Here is a 9,866-nt window from a genome sequence, read left to right as displayed (position 1 = left end):
AAAAAATAGAAAAAAAATTTAATGAGATATAAAATTGGAGGGGTGCAACACGAGGACTTCCCAGGAGGTCATAATAGAAAAAAATGAATTTATGAGATGATAAAATTGGAAGGGTGCAACACGAGACTTCCCAGGAGGTCACCCATCCTAGTACACTCTGCCCAAGCACGCTTAACTGCGAGTTCATGGATCCGGTGCATTAGTGCTGGTAAGATCGCACCATCAATCTTGCATCATTATAATAAGCTACCCCTGACGCGCTTGAGCCCGAATTTGAATTTAAATACACCAAATAACGTTCGAGTGATTATTCCAGTAAATAACTAATATATACGAGAATAAAAAAAATAGAAAAAAAATTAATAAAAAAATGGAGGTGCACACAGATCCCAGGAGGTCCCATCTATACTCTTCGCCCAACACGCTACTGCGGAGTTCTGATGGATCCGGTGCATATGCGGTATGATCGACCCATCAATTCTTCGCATTCTATTATATAAAGCACCCTGATCGGCTGAGCTCGAATTGAATTTAAATACGAAAAAACGTTCGAGTGATTTATCCGTAAATAACTAATAGTTATACGATGAATATAAAAAAAATAGAAAAAAATTAATGAGATATAAATGGAGGGCAACACAGACTTCCAGAGTCACATCCTAGTACTACTCCCCAGCACGCTAACTGCGGAGTTCTGATGGGATCCGTGCATTAGTGCTGTATGATCGCACCCATCAATTCTTGCGCATTCTATTTATATAAAGGCACCCTGATCGCGCTTGAGCCTCGAATTGAATTTAAATACGACCAAATAACGTTCGAGTGATTATTCCGTAAATAACTAATTAGTTATACGATGAGATATAAAAAAAATAGAAAAAAAATTTAATGAGATATAAAATGGAGGGTGCAACACGAGACTTCCCAGGAGGTCACCCATCCTAGTATACTCTCGCCCAAGCACGCTTAACTGCGGAGTTCTGATGGATCCGGTGCATTAGTGCTGGATGATCGCACCCATCAATTCTTGCGCATTCTATTTATATAAAGGCTACCCCTGATCGCGCTTGAGCCTCGAATTTGAATTTAAATACGACCAAATAACGTTCGAGTGATTTATTCCGTAAATAACTAATTAGTTATACGATGAGATATAAAAAAATAGAAAAAAAATTAATGAGATATAAAATTGGAAGGTGCAACACGAGGACTTCCCAGGAGGTCACCCATCCTAGTACTACTCTCGCCCAAGCAGCTAACTGCGGAGTTCTGAGGATCCGTGCATAGTGCTGGTATGACACCCAATCTGCCATTCTATATAAAGGCTACCCGATCGCGCTTGAGCTCGAATTGAATTAAATACGACAAATAACTTCGATGATTATCGAAATAAAATTATAACGAGAATAAAAAAAATAAAAAAAAATAAAAAAAATGAGGGCAACACAGGATCCAGAGGTCACCCATCCAGTACTACTCGCCCAAGCACCTAACTGCGAGTTCATGGACCGGTGCATAGTCGGTATGATCGACCCATCATTCTTCGCATCTATTTATATAAAGGCTACCCTGATCGCGCTTGAGCCTCGAATTTGAATTAAATACGACCAAATAACGTTTCGAGTGATTTATCCGTAAATAACTAATTAGTTATACGATGAGATATAAAAAAATAGAAAAAAATTTAATAGATATAAATGGAGGGTGCAACACGAGGACTTCCCAGGAGGTCACCCATCCTAGTACTACTCGCCCAAGCACGCTAACTGCGGAGTTCTGATGGATCCGGTGCATTAGTGCTGGTATGATCGCACCCATCAATTCTTCGCATTCTATTTATATAAAGGCTACCCTGATCGCGCTGAGCCTCGAATTTGAATTAAATACGACCAAATAACGTTCGAGTGATTATTCCGTAAATAACTAATTAGTTATACGATGAGATATAAAAAAAATAGAAAAAAATTTAATGAGATATAAAATTGGAGGGTGCAACACGAGGACTTCCCAGGAGGTCACCCATCCTAGTACTACTCTCGCCCAAGCACGCTAACTGCGGAGTTCTGATGGGATCCGGTGCATTAGTGCTGGTATGATCGCACCCATCAATTCTTGCGCATTCTATTTATATAAAGGCTACCCTGATCGCGCTTGAGCCTCGAATTTGAATTAAATACGACAAATAACGTTTCGAGTGATTATTCCGTAAATAACTAATTAGTTATACGATGAGATATAAAAAAATAGAAAAAAAATTTAATGAGATATAAAATTGGAAGGGTGCAACACGAGGACTTCCCAGGAGGTCACCCATCCTAGTACTACTCTCGCCCAAGCACGCTTAACTGCGGAGTTCTGATGGGATCCGGTGCATTAGTGCTGGTATGATCGACCCATCAATTCTTGCGCATTCTATTTATATAAAGGCTACCCCTGATCGCGCTTGAGCCTCGAATTTGAATTTAAATACGTCCAAATAACGTTCGAGTGATTATTCCGTAAATAACTAATTAGTTATACGATGAGATATAAAAAAATAGAAAAAAAATTAATGAGATATAAAATTGGAGGGTGCAACACGAGGACTTCCCAGGAGGTCACCCATCCTAGTACTACTCTCGCCCAAGCACGCTTAACTGCGGAGTTCTGATGGGATCCGGTGCATTAGTGCTGGTATGATCGCACCCATCAATTCTTGCGCATTCTATTTATATAAAGGCTACCCCTGATCGCGCTTGAGCCTCGAATTTGAATTTAAATACGACCAAATAACGTTCGAGTGATTTATCCGTAAATAACTAATTAGTTATACGATGAGATATAAAAAAATAGAAAAAAATTAATGAGATATAAAATTGGAGGGTGCAACACGAGGACTTCCCAGGAGGTCACCCATCCTAGTACTACTCGCCCAAGCACGCTTAACTGCGGAGTTCTGATGGATCCGGTGCATTAGTGCTGGTATGATCGACCCATCAATTCTTGCGCATTCTATTATATAAAGGCTACCCTGATCGCGCTTGAGCCTCGAATTTGAATTTAAATACGCCAAATAACGTTCGAGTGATTTATTCCGTAAATAACTAATTAGTATACGATGAAATAAAAAAAATAGAAAAAAAATTTAATGAGATATAAAATGGAGGGTGCAACACGAGGACTTCCCAGAGGTCACCCATCCTAGTACTACTCTCGCCAAGCACGCTAACTGCGAGTTCTGATGGATCCGTGCATTAGTGCTGGTATGATCGCACCCATCAATTCTTGCGCATTCTATTTATATAAAGGCTACCCTGATCGCGCTTGAGCCTCGAATTTGAATTTAAATACGCAAATAACGTTCGAGTGATTATTCCGTAAATAACTAATAGTTATACGATGAGATATAAAAAAATAGAAAAAAATTTAATGAGATATAAAATGGAGGGTGCAACACGAGGACTTCCCAGGAGGTCACCCATCCTAGTACTACTCGCCCAAGCACGCTTAACTGCGGAGTTCTGATGGATCCGGTGCATTAGTGCTGGTATGATCGCACCCATCAATTCTTGCGCATTCTATTTATATAAAGGCTACCCCTGATCGCGCTTGAGCCTCGAATTTGAATTTAAATACGACCAAATAACGTTCGAGTGATTTATTCCGTAAATAACTAATTAGTTATACGATGAATAAAAAAAATAGAAAAAAATTAATGAGATATAAAATTGGAGGGTGCAACACGAGGACTTCCAGGAGGTCACCCATCCTAGTACTACTCTCGCCCAAGCACGCTTAACTGCGGAGTTCTGATGGATCCGGTGCATTAGTGCTGGTATGATCGACCCATCAATTCTGCGCATTCTATTATATAAAGGCTACCCCTGATCGCGCTGAGCCTCGAATTTGAATTAAATACGACCAAATAACGTTCGAGTGATTTATTCCGTAAATAACTAATTAGTTATACGATGAGATATAAAAAAAATAGAAAAAAATTTAATGAGATATAAAATTGGAAGGGTGCAACACGAGGACTTCCCAGGAGGTCACCCATCCTAGTACTACTCGCCCAAGCACGCTTAACTGCGGAGTTCTGATGGATCCGGTGCATTAGTGCTGGTATGATCGCACCCATCAATTCTGCGCATTCTATTTATATAAAGGCTACCCTGATCGCGCTTGAGCCTCGAATTTGAATTTAAATACGACCAAATAACGTTTCGAGTGATTATTCCGTAAATAACTAATTAGTTATACGATGAGATATAAAAAAATAGAAAAAAATTTAATGAGATATAAAATTGGAGGGTGCAACACGAGGACTTCCCAGGAGGTCACCCATCCTAGTACTACTCTCGCCCAAGCACGCTTAACTGCGGAGTTCTGATGGATCCGGTGCATTAGTGCTGGTATGATCGCACCCATCAATTCTTGCGCATTCTATTTATATAAAGGCTACCCCTGATCGCGCTTGAGCCTCGAATTTGAATTTAAATACGACCAAATAACGTTTCGAGTGATTTATTCCGTAAATAACTAATTAGTTATACGATGAGATATAAAAAAATAGAAAAAAATTTAATGAGATATAAAATTGGAGGGTGCAACACGAGGACTTCCCAGGAGGTCACCCATCCTAGTACTACTCTCGCCCAAGCACGCTTAACTGCGGAGTTCTGATGGGATCCGGTGCATTAGTGCTGGTATGATCGCACCCATCAATTCTTGCGCATTCTATTTATATAAAGGCTACCCCTGATCGCGCTTGAGCCTCGAATTTGAATTTAAATACGACCAAATAACGTTTCGAGTGATTTATTCCGTAAATAACTAATTAGTTATACGATGAGATATAAAAAAATAGAAAAAAATTAATGAGATATAAAATTGGAGGGTGCAACACGAGGACTTCCCAGGAGGTCACCCATCCTAGTACTACTCTCGCCCAAGCACGCTTAACTGCGAGTTCTGATGGGATCCGGTGCATTAGTGCTGGTATGATCGCACCCATCAATTCTTGCGCATTCTATTTATATAAAGGCTACCCCTGATCGCGCTTGAGCCTCGAATTGAATTTAAATACGACCAAATAACGTTCGAGTGATTTATTCCGTAAATAACTAATTAGTTATACGATGAGATATAAAAAAATAGAAAAAAAATTAATGAGATATAAAATTGGAGGGTGCAACACGAGGACTTCCCAGGAGGTCACCCATCCTAGTACTACTCTCGCCAAGCACGCTTAACTGCGGAGTTCTGATGGGATCCGGTGCATTAGTGCTGGTATGATCGCACCCATCAATTCTTGCGCATTCTATTTATATAAAGGCTACCCTGATCGCGCTTGAGCCTCGAATTTGAATTTAAATACGACCAAATAACGTTTCGAGTGATTTATTCCGTAAATAACTAATTAGTTATACGATGAGATATAAAAAAATAGAAAAAAATTTAATGAGATATAAAATTGGAGGGTGCAACACGAGGACTTCCCAGGAGGTCACCCATCCTAGTACTACTCTCGCCCAAGCACGCTTAACTGCGGAGTTCTGATGGGATCCGGTGCATTAGTGCTGGTATGATCGCACCCATCAATTCTTGCGCATTCTATTATATAAAGGCTACCCCTGATCGCGCTTGAGCCTCGAATTTGAATTTAAATACGACCAAATAACGTTCGAGTGATTTATTCCGTAAATAACTAATTAGTTATACGATGAGATATAAAAAAATAGAAAAAAATTTAATGAGATATAAAATGGAGGGTGCAACACGAGGACTTCCAGGAGGTCACCCATCCTAGTACTACTCTCGCCCAAGCACGCTTAACTGCGGAGTTCTGATGGATCCGGTGCATTAGTGCTGGTATGATCGACCCATCAATTCTTGCGCATTCTATTATATAAAGGCTACCCCTGATCGCGCTTGAGCCTCGAATTTGAATTTAAATACGACCAAATAACGTTTCGAGTGATTATTCCGTAAATAACTAATTAGTTATACGATGAGATATAAAAAAATAGAAAAAAATTTAATGAGATATAAAATTGGAAGGGTGCAACACGAGGACTTCCCAGGAGGTCACCCATCCTAGTACTACTCTCGCCCAAGCACGCTTAACTGCGAGTTCTGATGGATCCGGTGCATTAGTGCTGGTATGATCGACCCATCAATTCTGCGCATTCTATTTATATAAAGGCTACCCCTGATCGCGCTTGAGCCTCGAATTTGAATTTAAATACGACCAAATAACGTTCGAGTGATTTATTCCGTAAATAACTAATTAGTTATACGATGAGATATAAAAAAATAGAAAAAAATTAATGAGATATAAAATTGGAGGGTGCAACACGAGGACTTCCCAGGAGGTCACCCATCCTAGTACTACTCTCGCCCAAGCACGCTTAACTGCGGAGTTCTGATGGGATCCGGTGCATTAGTGCTGGTATGATCGCACCCATCAATTCTTGCGCATTCTATTTATATAAAGGCTACCCTGATCGCGCTTGAGCCTCGAATTGAATTTAAATACGACCAAATAACGTTTCGAGTGATTATTCCGTAAATAACTAATTAGTTATACGATGAGATATAAAAAAATAGAAAAAAAATTAATGAGATATAAAATTGGAGGGTGCAACACGAGGACTTCCAGGAGGTCACCCATCCTAGTACTACTCTCGCCCAAGCACGCTAACTGCGGAGTTCTGATGGGATCCGGTGCATTAGTGCTGGTATGATCGCACCCATCAATCTGCGCATTCTATTTATATAAAGGCTACCCCTGATCGCGCTTGAGCCTCGAATTGAATTTAAATACGACCAAATAACGTTCGAGTGATTATTCCGTAAATAACTAATAGTTATACGATGAGATATAAAAAAATAGAAAAAAATTAATGAGATATAAAATTGGAGGGTGCAACACGAGACTTCCCAGGAGGTCACCCATCCTAGTACTACTCGCCAAGCACGCTAACTGCGAGTTCTGATGGATCCGTGCATTAGTGCTGGATGATCGCACCATCAATCTTGCGCATTCTATTATATAAAGGCTACCCTGATCGCGCTTGAGCCTCGAATTGAATTTAAATACGCCAAATAACGTTCGAGTGATTTATCCGTAAATAACTAATAGTTATACGATGAGATATAAAAAAATAGAAAAAAATTTAATGAGATATAAAATTGGAGGGTGCAACACGAGGACTTCCCAGGAGGTCACCCATCCTAGTACTACTCTCGCCCAAGCACGCTTAACTGCGGAGTTCTGATGGGATCCGGTGCATTAGTGCTGGTATGATCGCACCCATCAATTCTTGCGCATTCTATTTATATAAAGGCTACCCCTGATCGCGCTTGAGCCTCGAATTTGAATTTAAATACGACCAAATAACGTTTCGAGTGATTTATTCCGTAAATAACTAATTAGTTATACGATGAGATATAAAAAAATAGAAAAAAATTAATGAGATATAAAATTGGAGGGTGCAACACGAGGACTTCCCAGGAGGTCACCCATCCTAGTACTCTCGCCAAGCACGCTTAATGCGATTCGATGGATCCGGTGCATAGGCTGTATGACGCACCCATCAATTCTGCGCATCTATTATATAAAGGTACCCTGATCGCGCTTGAGCCTCGAATTGAATTTAAATACGCCAAATAAGTTCGAGTGATTATCGTAAATAACTAATAGTTATACGATGAGATAAAAAAAATAGAAAAAAATTAATAGATATAAAATGAGGGTGAACACGAGACTTCCAGAGTCACCATCCTAGTACTACCTCCCAAGCACGCTTACTGCGGAGTCTGATGGATCCGTGCATTGTGTATATCGCACCAATCTGCCATCTATTATAAAGGACCTACGCTGAGCCGAATGAATTAAATACCAAAAACTCGATGATTATCGTAAATACAATATAACATAAAAAAAAAAAAAAAAAAATAATGAATAAAATGAGGTGCAACACGAGGATCCAGAGTCACCATCCAGTACTACTCGCCAAGCACGTAATCGATGGAGTCATAGCTGTATGATCGCACCCATCAATTCTTGCGCATTCTATTTATATAAAGGCTACCCCTGATCGCGCTTGAGCCTCGAATTGAATTAAATACGCCAAATAACGTTCGAGTGATTATTCCGTAAATAACTAATTAGTTATACGATGAGATATAAAAAAATAGAAAAAAATTAATAGATATAAAATGAGGGTGCAACACGAGATTCCAGGAGGTACCCATCCTAGTACTACTCCGCCCAGCAGCTTAACTGCGGAGTTCTGATGGGATCCGGTGCATTAGGCTGGTATGACGACCCATCAATCTGCATTCTATTATATAAGCACCCTGATCGCGCTTGAGCCTCGAATTTGAATTAAATACGACCAAATAACGTTTCGAGTGATTTATTCCGTAAATAACTAATTAGTTATACGATGAGAATAAAAAATAGAAAAAATTAATAGAAAAAATGAGGAACACAGATCAGAGGTCACCATCCTAGTACTACTCTCGCCCAAGCACGCTTAACTGCGGAGTTCTGATGGGATCCGGTGCATTAGTGCTGGTATGATCGCACCATCAATTCTTGCGCATTCTATTTATATAAAGGCTACCCTGATCGCGCTTGAGCTCGATGAATTTAAATACGACAAATACTTTCGAGTGATTATCCGTAAAATAATATATACGATGAAAAAAAAAATAAAAAAAATTTAATGAGATATAAAATGGAGGTGCAACACGAGGATTCCCAGGAGTACCCTCCTAGTACTACTCCGCCCAAACGCTTACGGAGTCTGAGGATCGGCATTAGCTGTATGATCACCCATCTGCGATTCTATTTATAAAGGCTATCCTGATCAATTGATAAATCTATGTTCGGTATATTCGTAAATTAATACGATGAATATAAAAAAAATAGAAAAAAATTTAATGAGATATAAAATGGAGGGGTGCAACACGAGGACTTCCCCAGGAGGTCACCCATCCTAGTACTACTATCGCCCAACACGCTTACTGCGGAGTTCTGATGGGATCCGGTGCATTAGTGCTGGTATGATCGACCCCGCAATTTTTGCGCATTCTATTATATAAAGGCTACCCCTGATCGCGCTTGAGCCTCGAATTGAATTTAAATACGTCCAAATAACGTTTCGAGTGATTATTCCGTAAATAACTAATTAGTTATACGATGAATATAAAAAAAATAGAAAAAAATTTAATGAGATATAAAATTGAAGGGTGCAACACGAGGACTCCGGAGGCACCATCCTATACTACCGCCAGACGTTAACTGCGGAGTTTGGGGCCGGTGCATAGTGCTGGATGATGACCCGTCAATCTTCGCATTCATTTTATAAGAGGGCTAGCCTCGAATTTGAATTTAAATACGTCCAAATAACGTTTCGAGTGATTTATTCCGTAAATAACTAATTAGTTAACGATGAGATATAAAAAAAATAGAAAAAAAATTTAATGAGATATAAAATGGAGGGTGCAACACGAGGACTCCCAGGAGGTCACCCATCCTAGTACTACTCTCGCCCAAGCACGCTTAACTGCGGAGTTCTGATGGGATCCGGTGCAGTGCTGTATGATCGCACCCGTCAATTCTTGCGCATTCTATTTATATAAAGGCTACCCCTGATCGCGCTGAGCCTCGAATTTGAATTAAATACGACCAAATAACGTTTCGAGTGATTTATTCCGTAAATAACTAATTAGTTATACGATGAGATATAAAAAAATAGAAAAAAATTTAATGAGATAAAATTGGAAGGGTGCAACACGAGGACTTCCAGGAGGTCACCCATCCTAGTACTACTATCGCCCAAGCACGCTTAACTGCGGAGTTCTGATGGATCCGG

The 9,866-nt window shown here is 39.7% G+C and overlaps 18 non-coding genes and 6 pseudogenes across 18 annotated transcripts; all 24 read right to left on the bottom strand.

The window, feature by feature from the left end:
- Nucleotides 1-110: 110 nt before the first annotated feature.
- LOC121227675 (uncharacterized) lies at nucleotides 111-222 on the bottom strand (annotated as a pseudogene).
- Nucleotides 223-904: 682 nt separating this feature from the next.
- LOC121227668 (5S ribosomal RNA) lies at nucleotides 905-1,019 on the bottom strand. Its single transcript, XR_005925221.1, has one exon. It is a non-coding gene; the product is annotated as a 5S ribosomal RNA (ribosomal RNA).
- A 682-nt stretch (nucleotides 1,020-1,701) lies between these two features.
- On the bottom strand, nucleotides 1,702-1,816 carry LOC121227666 (5S ribosomal RNA). Its single transcript, XR_005925219.1, has one exon. It is a non-coding gene; the product is annotated as a 5S ribosomal RNA (ribosomal RNA).
- A 170-nt stretch (nucleotides 1,817-1,986) lies between these two features.
- Nucleotides 1,987-2,104, bottom strand: LOC121227658 (5S ribosomal RNA). Its single transcript, XR_005925211.1, has one exon. It is a non-coding gene; the product is annotated as a 5S ribosomal RNA (ribosomal RNA).
- Nucleotides 2,105-2,277: 173 nt separating this feature from the next.
- LOC121227660 (5S ribosomal RNA) lies at nucleotides 2,278-2,396 on the bottom strand. The gene has a single exon (XR_005925213.1). It is a non-coding gene; the product is annotated as a 5S ribosomal RNA (ribosomal RNA).
- Nucleotides 2,397-2,568: 172 nt separating this feature from the next.
- Nucleotides 2,569-2,687, bottom strand: LOC121227680 (5S ribosomal RNA). The gene has a single exon (XR_005925227.1). It is a non-coding gene; the product is annotated as a 5S ribosomal RNA (ribosomal RNA).
- Nucleotides 2,688-2,859: 172 nt separating this feature from the next.
- On the bottom strand, nucleotides 2,860-2,975 carry LOC121227671 (uncharacterized; annotated as a pseudogene).
- A 168-nt stretch (nucleotides 2,976-3,143) lies between these two features.
- Nucleotides 3,144-3,256, bottom strand: LOC121227676 (uncharacterized; annotated as a pseudogene).
- A 168-nt stretch (nucleotides 3,257-3,424) lies between these two features.
- On the bottom strand, nucleotides 3,425-3,540 carry LOC121227664 (5S ribosomal RNA). The gene has a single exon (XR_005925216.1). It is a non-coding gene; the product is annotated as a 5S ribosomal RNA (ribosomal RNA).
- Nucleotides 3,541-3,711: 171 nt separating this feature from the next.
- Nucleotides 3,712-3,828, bottom strand: LOC121227670 (5S ribosomal RNA). Its single transcript, XR_005925223.1, has one exon. It is a non-coding gene; the product is annotated as a 5S ribosomal RNA (ribosomal RNA).
- A 171-nt stretch (nucleotides 3,829-3,999) lies between these two features.
- On the bottom strand, nucleotides 4,000-4,115 carry LOC121227663 (5S ribosomal RNA). Its single transcript, XR_005925215.1, has one exon. It is a non-coding gene; the product is annotated as a 5S ribosomal RNA (ribosomal RNA).
- A 172-nt stretch (nucleotides 4,116-4,287) lies between these two features.
- On the bottom strand, nucleotides 4,288-4,405 carry LOC121227656 (5S ribosomal RNA). Its single transcript, XR_005925209.1, has one exon. It is a non-coding gene; the product is annotated as a 5S ribosomal RNA (ribosomal RNA).
- Nucleotides 4,406-4,580: 175 nt separating this feature from the next.
- Nucleotides 4,581-4,699, bottom strand: LOC121227679 (5S ribosomal RNA). Its single transcript, XR_005925226.1, has one exon. It is a non-coding gene; the product is annotated as a 5S ribosomal RNA (ribosomal RNA).
- A 174-nt stretch (nucleotides 4,700-4,873) lies between these two features.
- On the bottom strand, nucleotides 4,874-4,991 carry LOC121227659 (5S ribosomal RNA). The gene has a single exon (XR_005925212.1). It is a non-coding gene; the product is annotated as a 5S ribosomal RNA (ribosomal RNA).
- A 173-nt stretch (nucleotides 4,992-5,164) lies between these two features.
- On the bottom strand, nucleotides 5,165-5,282 carry LOC121227657 (5S ribosomal RNA). Its single transcript, XR_005925210.1, has one exon. It is a non-coding gene; the product is annotated as a 5S ribosomal RNA (ribosomal RNA).
- Nucleotides 5,283-5,456: 174 nt separating this feature from the next.
- Nucleotides 5,457-5,575, bottom strand: LOC121227678 (5S ribosomal RNA). The gene has a single exon (XR_005925225.1). It is a non-coding gene; the product is annotated as a 5S ribosomal RNA (ribosomal RNA).
- Nucleotides 5,576-5,747: 172 nt separating this feature from the next.
- On the bottom strand, nucleotides 5,748-5,864 carry LOC121227669 (5S ribosomal RNA). Its single transcript, XR_005925222.1, has one exon. It is a non-coding gene; the product is annotated as a 5S ribosomal RNA (ribosomal RNA).
- Nucleotides 5,865-6,037: 173 nt separating this feature from the next.
- LOC121227673 (uncharacterized) lies at nucleotides 6,038-6,154 on the bottom strand (annotated as a pseudogene).
- A 171-nt stretch (nucleotides 6,155-6,325) lies between these two features.
- LOC121227667 (5S ribosomal RNA) lies at nucleotides 6,326-6,444 on the bottom strand. The gene has a single exon (XR_005925220.1). It is a non-coding gene; the product is annotated as a 5S ribosomal RNA (ribosomal RNA).
- Nucleotides 6,445-6,616: 172 nt separating this feature from the next.
- On the bottom strand, nucleotides 6,617-6,733 carry LOC121227662 (5S ribosomal RNA). The gene has a single exon (XR_005925214.1). It is a non-coding gene; the product is annotated as a 5S ribosomal RNA (ribosomal RNA).
- A 444-nt stretch (nucleotides 6,734-7,177) lies between these two features.
- Nucleotides 7,178-7,296, bottom strand: LOC121227655 (5S ribosomal RNA). Its single transcript, XR_005925208.1, has one exon. It is a non-coding gene; the product is annotated as a 5S ribosomal RNA (ribosomal RNA).
- A 1,168-nt stretch (nucleotides 7,297-8,464) lies between these two features.
- On the bottom strand, nucleotides 8,465-8,577 carry LOC121227677 (uncharacterized; annotated as a pseudogene).
- Nucleotides 8,578-8,948: 371 nt separating this feature from the next.
- LOC121227674 (uncharacterized) lies at nucleotides 8,949-9,066 on the bottom strand (annotated as a pseudogene).
- A 424-nt stretch (nucleotides 9,067-9,490) lies between these two features.
- LOC121227665 (5S ribosomal RNA) lies at nucleotides 9,491-9,604 on the bottom strand. The gene has a single exon (XR_005925217.1). It is a non-coding gene; the product is annotated as a 5S ribosomal RNA (ribosomal RNA).
- Nucleotides 9,605-9,866: the final 262 nt, after the last annotated feature.

The sequence above is a fragment of the Gossypium hirsutum genome, unplaced genomic scaffold, assembly GCF_007990345.1.
Source record: "Gossypium hirsutum isolate 1008001.06 unplaced genomic scaffold, Gossypium_hirsutum_v2.1 scaffold_1352, whole genome shotgun sequence".
NCBI lineage: Eukaryota > Viridiplantae > Streptophyta > Magnoliopsida > Malvales > Malvaceae > Gossypium > Gossypium hirsutum.
This window is presented reverse-complemented; position numbering and strand designations above follow the sequence as displayed.